General features: G+C 38.7%; 1 protein-coding gene across 5 annotated transcripts in view; it reads left to right on the plus strand.

Annotated features, from left to right (window-relative positions):
• Nucleotides 1-16,602, plus strand: part of LOC116754184 (recombining binding protein suppressor of hairless) — a 121,121-nt gene that overhangs the window by 5,633 nt on the left and 98,886 nt on the right. The window contains exon 1 of one of the 5 annotated variants that reach the window (XM_032632554.1): nt 14,316-14,401. The exons of the other annotated variants lie outside the window; for them this stretch is intronic. The gene's annotated coding sequence lies outside the window, so the exon portion shown is untranslated. Of the gene's footprint in view, nt 1-14,315; nt 14,402-16,602 lie in introns of those variants that run through there. 5 annotated transcript variants of the gene reach the window in all.

The raw sequence follows: 16,602 nt of genomic DNA on the forward strand, positions 1-16,602 counted from the left end.
TCAGTGGTTCTCTGTGAGGATTAAATGCAAGAGAACATTTGAGGATGCCTGGCATATAGCAAGTGCTCAAAAAATGTTAGCTAGCATGGCATATAGGGTCCTGTATAACTATTTCATTTACCTTTTCTCCAGCTGAACTGTTTTGCCTTTCTCTCCCTTCATATTCAGTTCTCCAGCCATATTCAAGAACTTGGAGTTCCTTGTATGGGCTCCACAGTTTAATGTATCCCTGTGCTTGAAAAGTGCTGGTGTTAGGTAGGTTATTATTCAAGATTTTGGTCTGAGGATATTCTACCCTGATCCACCAGGCTGGGTTCAGTACCCCTCCTGTGTGTTCTTAAAGGACTGCGTATAATTCACTTGGAAGTGTCATACTGAATTGTAATTGTCTGTCATACCCAAAGGCTGTTGGTCACTTGATGACAGATAACGTTAAAAAAAAAATTATATATTCTTAGAAGAGTGTCTAGAACATGATGGGGACTCAGTAAAAAGTTTTTTGAACAAAGGACTCAGAGAACTTTGAAACCATGATGCAACATGGTTCGTGTAAGCAGAATTTGATGTGTACAGGGAATATATTGATTCTATAGGGTATTTAACTGCTGAAGTACCCAAAGGAATTGATATTTTCAGTCAGAGACAGTCTTATAGCCCCTGACAACATTGTAGTAAAATTCTTAGGCAAAAGTTCCTTTGGATTTTTAGAAAGTAGTGTATTGTTTGTACAAACTGACAAGCTTAAATATCATATTTTGTTTTTTTGTATGGTTGACTATTCAGTGTTTTTCAAAAGGTTTCATTATTTTTAAGTGTTTTAAGTACTTCTTAGATGCATAGGGACATGCATTAAACCTTAAGACACCGTAGGCTGCTTTTTTTGGGGGATCCACACGATTGAACCAAATAAGTTTATAATCTTCAGGAAGGCTCAGGTTTTGTGGACAGATTACTTATAGATAATTTCTTTAAGCTTCAGTTTCTACCTCTATAAAATAAGTAATGATAATTTTGTTGTGTTTATCTGCTGGACACATTGTGACTATCAAGTAAGGTAAAATGTGTGTCAAAACAATGGATGTGTAAGTGATTTGTAAATAGTAAAGCACTGTATACAAATACTTTAATTTTAATAATCAGTTTCTTTTAGTAACCTTTCACAGGCAGGATTCAAGATGAACTTTCTTATATTGCAACCTGTGGTTTGTGGCTCATGTCTTAGGAAGGCAGCAGTGTATTTAGTGCAGAGGACTGCAGCCCTTTGAATATATGCCTTGGCATTTTGAGCAGACATATTTGATATATTACTGCTTGACCACACATGTTGTCATTGAGTCACCCCCAACTTTTTGGGGTCTGCTTCTTGCTGCTCTCTTTGCTTGGACAGCCATAATGATGTAGGAATGTTGAATGCCCAGCTGCTACCATCTCTCAGGACACCTTGCCCATAGTTCTGGATGCCCATTAGGCCTGGTACAACATCATGATGTCACTTATGTCTTGTCAGGCCTGATTCTGCTTCAGGGAGTGAAATGATATTCTAATGGTGTGAAAAGGGTAATGCATTTCCTGAACACAACTTACTACTGGGGAAAAAGCAAGCATTGGAGGCACTCTGGCTTGGTTTGTATAATTGGTAGTAATTACTTATCTGTAGAAATATTTGTGTAGGTTTGTTGTGTTGAGACAGTGAAGAGTGATAAGCATGACAGCTTTTCAGTCACATTGGAAAGTTCATGGCAGTTTTGGGAATATTTAAATTTACAAAAACGAAAAGAAAGAAACCACTGCATCTTGGGTATCCTAAGTTGGCTTGCAATGAAAATGTCTTGCAATGAAAATGCTGTGCTGATTGGATGTGAGATGGAATACACTAGAAAATCAAGTTGACCCTTTTTAATTCCCCTCCCGTGCTTTCTTTTCTGTATTCAGTATTTTAATTAATTAATGAATTGTGGCTGTGCCAGGTCTTAGTTGTGGCAGGCTGGATCTGTAGTTGCGGCGTGCGGACTCTTATTTGTGGCATGCATGCGGGATCTAGTTCTCTGACCAGGGATCGAACCCTGGCCCCCTGCATTGGGAGCGTGGAATCCTATCCACTGGACCACCAGGGAAGTCCCATCTATATTCCATATTTTTAATTTGGCCTTAGAACTAACGTTTTTTGTGCACTTGTTAATTAGATGATAGAGTTGTAAATGAATAAGAATAGTTTCTCATAAACAGTTTATATAACTAGGAAAAATGTTCATCACTTTATGAAACCCGGTTATTTTTTACTAGTGTTGTAAAGATTGTGTTATATAACTGCAATATCAGTTGCCTTATAAAATAGAGAATCAGTGTTATATATTTTTTCTTTAAACAACTTCTTTTGGAACAGTGGTATTTCGTTTTTGGAAAACTGCAGATCCATTAAGATCTTGCTTTTTTATCCAGAATACTTTTTTTTTTGGCTGTGCCACACGGCTTCAAGGATCTTAGTTCCTCAGCCAGGGATCAAACCCGGGCCCCAGCAGTGAAAGCGCCGAGTCCTAGCAACTGGACTGCCAGGGAATTCCTTTTTTTTTTTTTTTTTTTAAATTGGAACTTATTTTTTAGAGCAGTTTTAGTTTCACAGCAAAATTGAGGGGAAGGTACAGATATTTCCTGTGTACTCCTTGCCCCCCCGACAAATAGCCTCCTGTATTACCAACATCCCCCAACAGAGTGGTACATTTGTTATAACTGATGAACTTACACTGACACATTATCTCTCCAAGTCCATAGTTTACGTTAGGGTTCACTCTTGGTGTGCATTCTGTGGGTTTGGACAAATGTATAACGTATCTACAAATGTATGTGCCGTTGTAGTATCAAACAGTAGTTTCATTGCCCTAGAAAATCCTCTGTGCTCTGCCTGTCCATTGCTCTCTCTTCCCTTATCCCATCCTGCAACCACTGAACTTTTTATTGTCTCCATTGTTTCCAGCATACTTTTTCAAATCATATAACTTTCGGTTTGAGTATGAGGAACTTTTTCATGGAAAAAATTATGTAGTTCTGTACAGAGCTCCTGATCCATACACCAAGTGGAAGAGGTAGAAACATTGAGATCCCCAGACATGAAGGAATGGTTAAGGGAAATGAAGAGTATAACCATGCTTTAGTGGTTCTTTATAATTGTTTTAATAATGTATTTATTAAAGTTATTGAGCACTTTAGGTATAAGACCGCTGTATAAAACCGTTTAAAGATGGCTAAAAAATGGTCCAGTGAAGCTCATGATTTAGTGGAAAGTACACAGATAATAAGGGAGATTATATGTGTTTAACAGATGTATAATGTTGATGGGAACATGGGTGCAAATGATTATCTTTTAATTCGAGAGGAGAGATCATAGGGAGTGGTAGAAAATAAAGCTAGAAAAGTGGTTGGGGCCTCTTAGAGGACCTTGAGTGCTAAGCCAAGGATTTGAATGTCAAACAGGGATTGGGGGGGGGCACTGACCGAGATTTGAAGAGGTGAGGCTGGGTGTAGATACAGTTGACACTTGAATAACACAGGTGTGGGGGGGTGGGTTGGGGCGAATAGCTTGTAGTAGCACCTTCAGGTACCTGAGGTTCCTCTGTACCCATGGTTCCCCATCCTCGATTCAATGAGCCTGAGTCACGTGGTACTTAGTATTCATTACTGAAAAAAATCTTCATGTAAGTGGACCAGTGCTGCTCGAGGGTCAATTGTAGTGTAAAATAGATTGGAGTTGATGCAGAACATAAGAGAAATATATATGAGCAAAGTCTGATCTTGGAAAGCCTAGGAATGGAAGGAACAAAGCAGCACTTTTGGGGGCAGGGTGGTAATAGGGAGCTTTGGAATCGATGCAGTAGATAAAATCTGTGGCTGTGAGCATGTCACTTAATCTAAGTCTTGCCCTTGTCTAAAAAGTGGGAGAAAATAATGCTTCATGGTATCAATATGAGGATTAAATGAGATACAGGATATAAAATGCCTAACTCAGTTCTGGGAGTAGTAGGTGCTCAAAAAATAGGTTCTCCTCTTCCCCCTTTCTGGAATAGAATTTAAAGGATATTAGATGGGGGTGGGGAGAAGCATGGAAGAGAAGGTGGGACGGGGTGGGGGGACACTGAACTATTGAAACCCGGGTGATGAAGTATTTACAGGTGGGAAAGTCTGAGTGAGGTGAACGGGTGTAAGAGAACCTACATAACAGTGTTTGTTTCTTTTAAATAAATACTGAATATTTTTGCATGCTTCTGATATAACATTTAACGTTTTTCTGCAGTTGTGTAAATATACCTGTATTATCTATTTTTTTTCTTCTGTCTATATCCATTTATCTAATCTATCAGAGAGCTTTGTAAAGACTGGGCCAATATTTTACTTTTGTTGCATGATTGTGGAGCAACTGCTATTGGCCAGTTTGTACTTGCTGGATGAACATGACTTGAATGGATTTAATAAAATACAATACTTGCCACTAGGTGGCACTTAGTCTAAGTGATAAAGCTGAAATTCAGCATAGATTGGCTTTTGTATGTAGAGCCCACTGATAAACTGACCCCCTGGATTATTGTTTAGCTTTCTGCCAGTTCTGGACTATACTTTTTGAAGTGGGATATGAAACATATAGCAAATAGAAACCTCAGAGTATTGAAAAACAGAAAAGTGTAATGGCATTAGAATATGTCCTGTAAAAAGGAGCTGAAGTGAAGCTTAGTTAAAATTCACATCACAGTGACTAAATTACCCATCTCTGAGTGTATTTAAAGTGAAGCCTGGTGCTTAGATTTTAGGCCTTGTTTTTTCTTAAGACTTTGTGGATTGCCTTAAAGGAGAAGATTGGGAATTTGTTTGTTCCTGGATTTAATGAAAGATGATGATGAAGTGTGTTCTGTAGGGATACTGGACACGGTTCTGTATTCTCTTATTTATATTCTGGTGTACTGTGCTCTCCCTGTTGTGGAGTAACAAACATACCATAGAAAGAAACTACATCCTGTGTGACAAATGTTACAGGTTGTTAAATCCGTTAGATTCAGGAAACTTCAGACCTGGAAAAGACCTTGTTAATCATATGTTCTAAAGTAACCACTCATTTATTTTATTTTATTTTTTTTTTAAATTTAAGAATTTATTTTGTTTAAAACAGACAAAAGAGTGAAAGGTAAAGGTACAAACTAGGAGAAGATATTTGCAATAAAATAACACTAATAAAGACTTATCATCCAGAATACATAAAGAAATATCTTACAAGTTGGGAAGAATCACACAAAAACAAATTGATAATAATCAGACAAATAATAAAACAATCAACAGAAATAAACAGACATTTCCAGAATGAGAAACACAACTGGTGAATACACATGCTACATAATGACCAAACTCATTAGTAACCAGGAAATACAAAATAAGATCATAATGAGATAACATCAAATTTAAACAATTGGTAAAAATTAAGGAAAAAAATCAAAATCAAAATGTCTACAAGGATATAGAGGGGGTGTGGGATTCTTTTTATACTGCTGATATAGGGAGAGGTAAATTGCTACAGATGCCATGAAAAACAATTTGCCAATGCTAAGTAAAGTTGGTTGCAAGCATGCCATGGAATTAGTAGTTCCAGTCCTAGGTAAAGAGAAACACTTGTACATGCACACATGCACAATAAGATAAAAAGACTGCCCATTGCAGTGTATTTCAGAATAGATTTTTTTTTTAAAGGACACAATGACAAAACCCTGAAGCAATGGGAGGGGAAGCTGTTTTTAAATGGTGTATAAAGAGAGAATCAGTCTTCGGGTTTTTGTTTCTTTGAGTTTGTTTTTGTCATTGTGCCTTTATTCTTTGCAGTACCTTACATTATCATGAGAAAAAAAAAATATCTGTACTATTCTGAGAGTTATGTCTACTGAAGATGTTATTACAATAATCAGCAACTAAGAAAACAAGTGGAGATTCACTAACCACAGGTAGTCACTTATTCACTCCCAGTAGGCAAACTCCCAGAGATGGTTCACTACCATCTGAGGAATGTCACTGAGGGATTTCCATAGGGGTAAATTTACTCAGAAAGTGATAAGGTTAGGATTTTTTTTTTTTTTTTTAAACATCTTTATTGGGGTATAATTGCTTTACAATGGTGTGTTAGTTTCTGCTTTACAACAAAGTGAATCAGCTATACATATACATATGTTCCCATATGTCTTCCCTCTTGCGTCTCCCTCCCTCCCACTCTCCCCATCCCACCCTTCCAGGCTGTCACAAAGCACCGAGCTAATATCCCTGTGCCTTGCGGCTGCTTCCCCCCCAGCTATCTACCTTACTACGTTTGTTAGTGTGTACATGTCCATGACTCTCTCTCGCCCTGTCAAAACTCACCCTTCCCCCTCCCCATATCCTTAAGTCCGTTCTCCAGTAGGTCTGCGTCTTTATTCCTATCTTACCCCTAGGTTCTTCATGACATTTTTTTCCCTTAAATTCCATATATATGTGTTAGCATACGGTATTTGTCTTTTTCTTTCTGACTTACTTCACTCTGTATGACAGATTCTAGGTCTATCCATCTCATTACAAATAGCTCAATTTCATTTCTTTTTAAGGCTGAGTAATATTCCATTGTGTATATGTGCCACATCTTCTTTATCCATTCATCCGATGATGGGCGCTTAGGTTGTTTCCATGTCCTGGCTATTGTAAATAGAGCTGCAATGAACATTTTGGTACATGACTCTCTTTGAATTTTGGTTTTCTCAGGGTATATGCCAAGTAGTGGGATTGCTGGGTCATATGGTAATTCTATTTGTAGTTTTTTAAGGAACCTCCATACTGTTCTCCACAGTGGCTGAACCAATTCACATTCCCACCAGCAGTGCAAGAGTGTCCCCTTTTCTCCACACCCTCTCCAGCATTTATTGTTTCTTGATTTTTTGATGATGGCCATTCTGACTGGTGTGAGATGATATCTCATTGTAGTTTTGATTTGCATTTCTCTAATGATTAATGATGTTGAGCATTCTTTTTTTTTTTTTTTTTTTTTTTTTTTTGCGGTACGCGGGCCTTTCACTGTTGCGGCCTCTCCCATTGCGGAGCACAGGCTCCGGACGCGCAGGCTCAGCGGCCATGGCTCACGGGCCCAGCCGCTCCGCGGCATGTGGGATCTTCCCGGACCGGGGCACGAACCCGTGTCCCCTGCATCGGCAGGCGGACTCTCAACCACTGTGCCACCAGGGAAGCCCCATGTTGAGCATTCTTTCATGTGTTTGTTGGCATTCTGTATATCTTCTTTGGAGAAATGTCTATTTAGGTCTTCTGCCCATTTTTGGATGGGGTTGTTTGTTTTTTTGTTATTGAGCTGCATGAGCTGCTTGTAAATTTTGGAGATTAATCCTTTGTCAGTTGCTTCATTTGCAAATGTTTTCTCCCATTCTGAGGGTTGTCTTTTGGTCTTGGTTATGGTTTCCTTTGCTGTGCAAAAGCTTTGAAGTTTCATTAGGTCCCATTTGTTTATTTTTGTTTTTATTTCCATTACTCTAGGAGGTGGGTCAGAAAGGATCTTGCTGTGATTTATGTCATAGAGTGTTCTTCCTATGTTTTCTTCTAAGAGTTTGATAGTTTCTGGCCTTACATTTAGGTCTTTAATCCATTTTGAGCTTATTTTTGTGTATGGTGTTAGGGAGTGATCTAATCTCATACTTTTACATGTACCTGTCCAGTTTTCCCAGCACCATTTATTGAAGAGGCTGTCCTTTCTCCACTGTACATTCCTGCCTCCTTTATCAAAGATAAGGTGTCCATATGTGCGTGGGTTTATCTCTGGGCTTTCTATCCTGTTCCACTGATCTATCTTTCTGTTTTTGTGCCAGTACCATACTGTCTTGATTACTGTTGCTTTGTAATATAGTCTGAAGTCAGGGAGCCTGATTCCTCCAGCTCCTTTTTTCGTTCTAAAGATTGCTTTGGCTATTCGGGGTCTTTTGTGTTTCCATACAAATTGCGAAATTTTTTGTTCTAGTTCTGTGAAAAATGCCAGTGGTAGTTTGATAGGGATTGCATTGAATCTGTAGATTGCTTTGGGTAGTAGAGTCATTTTCACAATGTTGATTCTTCCCATCCAAGAACATGGTATATCTCTCCATCTATTTGTATCATCTTTAATTTCTTTCATCAGTGTCTTATAATTTTCTGCATACAGGTCTTTCGTATCCTTAGGTAGGTTTATTCCTAGATATTTTATTCTTTTTGTTGCAATGGTAAATGGGAGTGTTTTCTTGATTTCACTTTCAGATTTTTCATCATTAGTATATAGGAATGCCAGAGACTTCTGTGCATTAATTTTGTATCCTGCTACTTTACCAAATTCATTGATTAGCTCTAGTAGTTTTCTGGTAGCATCTTTAGGATTCTCTATGTATAGTATCATGTCATCTGCAAACAGTGACAGCTTTACTTCTTCTTTTCCGATTTGGATTCCTTTTATTTCCTTTTCTTCTCTGATTGCTGTGGCTAAAACTTCCAAAACTATGTTGAATAAGAGTGGTGAGAGTGGGCAACCTTGTCTTGTTCCTGATCTTAGTGGAAATGCTTTCAGTTTTTCACCATTGAGGATGATGTTTGCTGTGGGCTTGTCATATATGGCTTTTATTATGTTTAGGAAAGTTCCCTCTATGCCTACTTTCTGGAGGGTTTTTATCATAAATGGGTGTTGAATTTTGTCGAAAGCTTTCTCTGCATCTATTGAGATGATCATATGGTTTTTCTCCTTCAATTTGTTAATATAGTTTATCACATTGATAGATTTGCGTATATTGAAGAATCCTTGCATTCCTGGAATAAACCCCACTTGATCATGGTGTATGATCCTTTTAATGTGCTGTTGGATTCTGTTTGCTAGTATTTTGTTGAGGATTTTTGCATCTATGTTCATCAGTGATATTGGCCTGTAGTTTTCTTTCTTTGTGACATCCTTGTCTGGTAACCACTCATTTAAACTTGGGCAGAGACAGAGTAAATAATTTACAGTTAGTTAATGGCTGAGACACATTCAGTGCCTGAGCTGAGACTTGTTCTGTTTTTTTTTTTTTTTTTTCTGCCGTTTGCGGCCATCTCACTGTTGTGGCCTCTCCCGTTGCGGAGCACAGGCTCTGGACGCGCAGGCTCAGCGGCCATGGCTCACGGGCCCAGCTGCTCTGCTTCATGTGGGATCTTCCCGGACCAGGGCACGAACCCGTGTCCCCTGCATCGGCAGGCGGACTCTCAACCACTGCGCCACCAGGGAAGCCCCTGGTTTGTTTTTTAAGGGGAGAGATTTATGCTGGGCTTTCACTCTTTTGTATTTATACCGCTAAGCTGCCTTTTAATGTTACATGCACTTTGTTGTTTAAAATACTTTCTTCCCCCTATTTTTGTGGGCTTAGATCAAGAATACAAATTTCTCAGCCCCAAACCCAGGGGTACTGCTGCCAGTGTTGCTTAGTAAGAGGTCAGCTCTGAGCCTGCCTGTTCTTTCTTCCTTTGCTGTTTTCCTGTTCTTGATGCTGCTTTTGCGTTCTTTATCTTGTACTGTACTTGTGACTGACCAGGGTGGCCACATACTTGTTCTCACTGCACACCTCCTCACCCATTCTGCTTCAGTTGCCCCTGTGCAAGAACTGCCTGGGTTCACTTACCCCTGGTTCACTCCAGTCTCTGCTTCTTGCCTCCTTAGCTTCTTAGTTTTGCCACCTGCACTAAATTGCAGCTGGCTATTTCCAAGAAAATGGACAGGAGGGGAGATTGAGAAAAAAGAAGACTGTTATATAGGGAAGGAGGCCACAACTTGAAATCATATACTGAAAGATGGGCTTGCTTATGAACCTTATGATTTTCATACAGTGATTTTTTTAGTGTATTTATGTCAAAACAATATGACACTCTTGACTATGGAATTCATTAAATCTGTTGTGTCTGTCATCTGTGCTTATCCAAATGTCAAGGAAGTGAATTGAATCCATTTCAGCATTCCAAAGATAGTAGTGGTAGTTTTGGTTTGGTACTCTACTTACAGCTTACAGTAATGAGTGTCATTATTTGATTAAATGGATTGTACTGAATTAGTGGGGGTTGTTGCTTCACTGTTGTAATGTTAAAAAAACAAACCTGGAGAGCCATAGCTTTCAAAGATGATTTCATAATTATTGGTAACAAGTATTTTTCATTCTGGCCTTCCTCTATGCTATCGTGTCATAGGTACATTTTAATACAGAATTTAGTGGCATGTTATTCATTTAATCCTAGTTTCTTAGCTGTAAGTCCTGGAAGTTGTCAGTTGGTACATTAAATATCGTTTAAATTACATTACAATTTAAGTTCACATGGTAGCTTAGGTGTGCAGTTGATTTATTTTTTCATTGTATTTTACCTTGTTTCTAAAATTATTTCAGGGAAGTGACTATCGAGTGGAAGTTTTCCTTAAGGGCTAGTTAGTGTCATTTGTAAACACTCATCTTGATTATTTTTCTTGTTGGAAAAATGTTTGTTATAAGAAACTCAAAAGTTATTTAAATATGTCATGTAAAGTGAGCCACTGTAGTCTTCTACCAGGAAATTAACTACTGTTATCAATTTGGGAGCATATTCTTCAACTTTTTTTGTTTTAAACGGAAATGCTAACATTCTATTTTATTGATATATTAAAAGATGTCAGTAGTTTAGCAAACAGAATATTTAAGGGGATTAGGGAACTGACATTTTGTTGAATATCTACTGAGTCCTCAACTACATTGTGAAGGGAGATAGTATCTCCATTTTATAGATGTCCGAGGGTCAGGGATTTAGTGATTTAACCCAAGTTCACACAACTTCCCTTCTGCCTTTGTCATTGCACTACCATGTACTCAGAGAGCTTATGTTTATCTCTCCACCTAAATGTTAATCATTTGAAAGCTTCCAAGCTCTCTACTAGGTGGCAAGACAGTCCCAGACACAGGTAAGCCTAACACAAGGCTTTAAGGAAAAGGAGATTATTATATATTCTTCTCTATTACATTACTTTAAAAATAAATATATATTCTTTTTTTTTTTTTTTTTTTTTTTTTTTTTTTTTTTTTTATGCGTTACGCGGGCCTCTCACTGTTGTGGCCTCTCCCGTTGCGGAGGACAGGCTCCGGACGCGCAGGCCCAGCGGCCATGGCTCACGGGCCCAGCCGCTCCGCGGCATGTGGGATCCTCCCAGACCGGGGCACGAACCCGTGTCCCCTGCATCGGCAGGCGGACCCTCAACCACTGCGCCACCAGGGAAGCCCAAATATATATTCTTGACTAGTGTTTGAACTCAGAAGGTTCTCTGAAGTAGCATCGTTTATCTTTAAGTAAAATTTTGTATCATTTAAAAAATAATCTTGTCAGGTACTCCTGGGATGATGTTAAATCAGTTAATCCTCTTTCTCCTATTTGTGTTTTTAGTTTTTATCTATGTCTTATTCCTTTTCTTCCTAAAGACCAATTTTCAGGTCATTTAATTATTTTGTATACACATTGTTTGGCTTTGGACAAGTTACCTAATTGTGTTGTAACTTAAGTTTCTCCATTTGTAAAGTGGGGAGCATATGTCAGAATTCTTGTGAGGATCAAATGTATGTATGCAAGGGGCTGCCAGACTAGGCTGTTCTGTAACAATTGCTTACTGTTGATTTCCTTTCTTATTTCTCATTCAAGCCAGGGCCAGATCTTTTCTTTACCACTTATCTTTTTTGTTAAATGTTAAAATCTGGTTTTTCATCCCAGGCCATCAATAAATAACCCTTCAACTGGATCCCAAAACCTTGTTTAATTTTTCTGCCTCCTTTGTTTTTATTGACCATGGTGTCTTTATTCATGACTAATAAGACACTATCTTTATCTCTTGGACATTCCATCTTTTCTACCTATTCCTCCTCTAGTCTTAAATATTGTGGTCTGCAATCTTTGTCTTTCTCTTTTTGTCTTGCCTATTCTTTGACTTGATATGTGTATCATCACCTCAGATGTTTACATACATATTTCTAAAACTACTACGGGTTGTTCTGTAGGCCCACCAAACTTGTTTTATCCAAAGCAACATGTTTTTTCCACCAAATAGACCTGTTATACCATCTTATAAAATAGGCTTGATATCTGTTATTAATGCCATTGTTCATCCAGCAGGTAAAAATGAACAACTGTATTTTCCTCATTTCCTCCTGCTCTTGTATTTTCTTATTTTGTTGATGACCAAATCATTCCCTTTCTGCTTCCAGATTACTTGTCTCATATTCTGGGCTCTCCTCTCTTTGTTCACTGCCATTGCTTTATTCTCCAGGTCAGCTTCATCTCCTAGTTGGACCACTGTCATAGCCTTGTCAGTTCCTTCTTCAGTCTATGGCAGTTGGTGGTTTGCTAGTGTACAGTTGTTAGTATTTAGAGGTTTGGGGTTACTTGGCAACCTAATTTTGTTGTAAATGGTGTCCGTAGATTTTGATTTTCTTGTCTAGATGCTCTTTTATGTGGAGAGATTGAAAACCTGCCGCTGCCACCACCATCCTAAAATCCTGTCTTGAGTTTTTTAAAAAGTAATTTAGACAAATACATGTTACTTGTAAACTGAAATTAGTATAGAGTGAATAAGACAGTTCCTCTTCACACTTAAATCCCAACCCCCAGAGATAATGCACTGCTTACAGTGGGGTGAGGATACTTCCAAACTTTAGGGCAGACTCTCTACTTGTGCCCTAGATCCCTTCCCTTCTCAGCTACTCTAGGACATTGGTTAGCCCACTAGCCTTTCCTCTGGTCTCAATTTTTACCTTTCTAGTGAAGCATTCTTTTCTTAATAAATTTATTGATTTTTTATTTTTAGCTGCGTTGGGTCTTCACTGCTGTGCACAGACTTTCTCTAGTTGCGGCGAGCGGGGGCTACTCTTCGTTGTGGTGCGCGGGCTTCTTATTGCAGTGGCTTCTCTTGTTGCAGAGCATGGGCTCTAGGTGCACGGGCTTCAGTAGTTGTGGCTTGCGGGCTCTAGAGCGCAGGCTCAGTAGTTGTGGCGCACGGGCTTAGTTGCTCGGAGGCATGTGGGATCTTCCTGGACCAGCGCTCGAACCCGTGTCCCCTGCATTGGCAGGCGGATTCTTAACCACTGCTGCCACCGGGGAAGCCCTAGTGAAGCATTCTTGACAATACAACATGCTGTTATTTCTTCTCTGGATTCAGCACTCCCCTCTAGTTCCTATTTCTCTATTCCTCTTTGCAACAAACTTCGTATGAAGAGTTCTTTCTATCTCCAGTTACTCTTACTCCATTTCCCCTAACCCTTTTCCAACCAGGGTTTTTGTCTGGACCACTTCAGCAAAACTGCTTTTCTCACGGTTACCAATTCCCTTCACACAGGTGAATGTAGTAGTTTTTTTTTTTTTTTCAAATGTTATTTGACTTGACTTGATCAGTGGCATTTGATGTCTTGTTCAAACATTTTTTTGCCTTCTAGAATACCACACTTCTAGTTTCCCACCTCACTGGCACCTTTTTCTTGGTCTCCTTTCTAGTGCTTTCTGATTTTACTACATTTATCCTACTTTTTATCCCACATTATGTGCTCCTTCCCTGTTTTATTTTTCTCACTGGCATGTGTCAGCTTCTAACAATATATGTTATTTGCCTTTTATTTATTTCTCTTCCCTGCTAGAATATAGTGCTTGGCATGTAGTGGGTACTCAGTATGTATTTGTTGAATGAATGAACAGAGTGTTCTAACAGCATCACTTTTTGAATGGTCTGTTGTTTTCTCCTTGATTTGAAGTCCTACTTTTAGGACTTTTAGTCCTACTTTTACTACTATGTGTTATACTTATAAAATTGTATAAGCCCCCTGGTATAAATGCTGATTCATCTAATGTGTTCAATACCTGAATATGGTGTTCAGTAGTCTTGAGGTCTGTTGTTGCATTTAGCCCTTGCCATCCTCTAGTGAGGAAGATAGTGTTCCTCTGTTTTACAGAAACTTAAGCAAGCTTACCTGTTGGTTGGTGGGAGAGTTGAAATTCAGACTCATGTCTCTGGATTCCAGTTCCATTGCCATGAACGTCTTCTAGTGATTGTGCAGTCTAATATGTGATAATGCTTCCCCATATGTAGTTAATGCTTAGTCATCCATCAACACATTATTGGCTGTGCTCACTAACCAGAGGAGCCCCTTCCCTCAGTCCAGGCAGAGAATAGATCTGAGGCAGGAGGGTAAAGTTGAATAGGGAATTGGTTTATGCAGGATTTTTGTTTTTAATAGACTTTTTTCAACAGTTTTATGTGGGATTTTTGCCTCTGAATTTTAGAATATGATTTTGGAAGGAAGGTTGTGGAAAGAACACAGGCTGGTGGTCATGAAATAGATTCTCTTCACCACTAACTAATTTGGTAATATCCCTGCTTTGCTTATTTTCTGTGTAAATGATATCTTTGATCTAGGCTTTAAGTTAGAAATGATACTATATGTGCCAGAGAGCTTAGAGAGTAATTCTCACACCATGTAAATGAAAGGTATCGCTATTAAAAATGACTCAAGTCTCATGTTTTTGGTACTCTAGATACATTCATTCTTTTTATTATACTGGAGTACTTTAAATTTTGTTTTATGTAAATCTTTTATTTTAAGGTTTCTGCTGTCAAATTTTGTTGTTTTTCTAACTAAGACAGCGGCTGTGGATGTGGCTTAAAAACTGATGAACTTCTACAATGATGAGCCTTTATGGAGCAATGAAAGGCTGCTTACAAATTGTAGCCACAGTTGCAATGAATTCTGTGTTTGTTCCCTAAGGGTGAATGTGTTTTGAGGGGAGTGAGTTAGGATAGTACAAATTGAGAGAGTGTTTCTATTCTGGGAATCTTTGGAGCGGTCATTTCTGCTACTGCTCTTTATTTCTTATGACTTTGAAGGAATTTGGAATGTTTTGCTTGACTTTTTGATGATCTTTAAGTGTATTACTTCGATATGTGTAAAGGTAAATTGTAATTTTAGTTGTTTTATGGACATGGTTTCTGTCATCAAATATTTTTGCCCTCAGCAATTACTGTGTGTAATAGCACTTATGGATGATGCTTTACCTGTGTCTGCTGTTTAAATGTTGGATTGTTTGGAACTAAATATTTTCCATTTGGTATGGTTAGCTCATACATATAGTTTTAGGCACAGTGCGTATAACTGTTTTCATTTCAAAAGTATATGGTTTTAATATGTTGTTGAGCAGATCCAAATAGTTAACTATAAATTATTAAAAGTAGTTTTACTCTGAGATACTAAAGCTCACACCTGGAGCTGAGTTACAAGAAATCAGGTGAGCCTTGGTATTTTCTATCAAAATATCTAGAAGATACATTTCTCCAATGAAAAGAATTCTAGGAAATATTTATTTCAAAAAAAGAAAAAAAAAGGGGAAGAGTGGTAGAGCGATAGTTGAAACAAATGAGGCTCCCTGACCAAAGAAAACAAAAACAAAAAAACCCCATAACTGTATATGTGAGGTTATAGTCAGTATTTAGGAAGTTATTAGAGTATATATTTGCAAACCTATAAACTATTTATGTGTTTATTTATTTTTATAAATTTGTTTATTTTTGGATGCATTGGGTCTTTCTTGCTGCTTGCAGGCTTTCTCTAGTTGCAGCGAGCAGGGGCTCCTCCTCATTATGGTGCACGGGCTTCTCATTGCAGTGGCTTCTCTTGTTGCAGAGCAGGGACGCCGGCTCTAGGCATGCGGGCTCAGTAGTTGTGGCACGCGGGCGCAGTAGTTGTGGCACACGGGCTGTAGAGCGCAGGCTCAGTAGTTGTGGCATACGGGCTTAGTTGCTTCGTGGCATGTGGGATTCTCCCGGACCAGTGTTCGAACCCATGTCCCCTGCATTGGCAGCCGGGTTCTTAACCACTGTGCCACCATGGAAGCCCAAATTGCTTAGTATTGAAGATATTCAAAAAGTACAGGTTGAATATGCTGTTAAAATGAACTTTTTTGTTGTTAAATTGCCTCATTTTTCCTCTTAGTTAAGAGAGTTTAAACCTTGACAGTAACTTCTTTTATTGTGTGGGACAGGATTTTATGCACATTAAAAATAACAGTTTTTGTGAATTGTAGTTGTTATCCACAATTACTTTTAGATATAAAAGCATTCCCAGCGCCTGAGGTGCACGTGGCTCCGGTGGGAGCAGAGCATGTCTTTTCGAGGCAGAGGTTGCGGCTGCCTAGGAGGATTTGGACGAGGGGCGGCCGCGGAGGTTTTAACAAAGGCCAGGACCAAGGACCTCCAGAGCCAGTAGTTTTATTAGGAGAGTTCATGCATCTCTGTGAAGATGACATAGTTTGTAAATGTTCCATAGATGAGAATAAGGTGCCTTATTTCAGCGCTCCAGTTTATTTAGAAAACAAAGAACAAATTGGAAAGTGGATGAAATATTTGGACAGCTTAGAGATTTTGTTTTTCAGTTAAATTGTCAGAGAACATGAAGGCATCTTCCTTTAAAAAACGACAGAAGTTTTATATAGATCCATGTAAGCCACTGCCGTTGCAGAGGTTTCTACCTCGGCCTCAGGTGAGAAGGGATCTCCAGGAGGCGGTGACCGGGG

Source organism: Phocoena sinus, chromosome 5 (assembly GCF_008692025.1).
Source record: "Phocoena sinus isolate mPhoSin1 chromosome 5, mPhoSin1.pri, whole genome shotgun sequence".
NCBI classification, from domain to species: Eukaryota; Metazoa; Chordata; class Mammalia; order Artiodactyla; family Phocoenidae; genus Phocoena; species Phocoena sinus.